This window comes from Rhagoletis pomonella, unplaced genomic scaffold (genome assembly GCF_013731165.1).
Source record: "Rhagoletis pomonella isolate Grant_MI unplaced genomic scaffold, Rhpom_1.0 Rhpom_scaffold_00186, whole genome shotgun sequence".
Classification (NCBI taxonomy): Eukaryota; Metazoa; Arthropoda; class Insecta; order Diptera; family Tephritidae; genus Rhagoletis; species Rhagoletis pomonella.
Window position 1 is genome coordinate 108,425 of NW_023458740.1, and position 1,257 is coordinate 109,681.

Here is a 1,257-nt window from a genome sequence, read left to right on the forward strand (position 1 = left end):
GGCGGTTCACGAAATTTCGCAAACAAAGCAAGAATGCGTCGGTTGAAGGATCGACTGACACTTCGAGATGAATCGCTTTTGTGGTTAGGCAGGTGAAGACGGCGATCCAACGCTTCTCACGACGTCGACCAATGCTAACGAAGAACGGGCCGCAATAATCAATTCCGGTATAGGAAAATGGGCGGACATATGGCGTTAGACGATCGCGTGGTAACTGACCCATCAAAGACATGGTCGGCTTGGCCGACTGACGTACACACACTGGACATCCTTTTATTACAGCTTTCAGTACGGCGTGTGCATGTGGCACCCAAAAGCGCTGACGCATTTCATTGATCGTTAACCTGTTGTTTTGGTGATGATTCTTTCGATGAAGGACAAGAGACGCAAGGCGATGTCTCTGCGGTATAATAATTGGACGGCGTGTACACTCTGGCAGACAGTATGCGGCATCGATTTTGTCATTTGTACGCAAGATCCCATCCGGATCTAGTTTTGGCGTCAGTTGAAATAGTGGGCTCGACCTCGGAAGACACTTGTTCGCACGTAGTGTGTTGATCTCATTGCCATAGACTTCGACTTGTGCTTGACGACATATGTAATTTTCCGCGGCTACCATCTCACTCGGCACTAACTTAGTTTGCGTATAAAACGTAAGATCCATGCTACCACTCGTAGTAGCCGTGTATAAGATGATAACTTGTTGATATCGATGGCATTTTGACGATTATGTGCGACTAATGTCCTCTTTATACATTCTTCTTCAACGATGTTTGAGTGCAGTTGCTCTGGTTCTTCAGGCCAGTTATCTTCTTTGGATCGCAAAAATGTGGGACCTGTCGTCCAGAGAGAGTCTGTGCGACACATTGGCGACGACTTGACCTTGGTAGCTTCATCCGCCACGTTGAGCGCTGAGGGCACCCATCGCCATTGACTAGGACTGGATGTGGCTAGTATTTCCGATATACGGGTTGAGACAAACTGCTTAAAGTCTCGTGTAGTTGACCGGATCCATAACAAAACGGTTCTCGAATCGCTCCAAAATGTAACGCTATCTATGCCTCGGTCAAGGCACCTTTCAACTGACAGTCGAAGCCGGTTACCCAATATGGCGGCTTGCAGCTCCAAACGCGACACTGTTGTTGCTTTTTTGGGAGCGCATCTCGCTTTAGCTGCTACAAAGGCGACTTGCACGGTGCTGCTGGTCAAAATCCGGAGGTATACTACAGCGGCATAGGCGGTTTCGCTTGCGTCGAC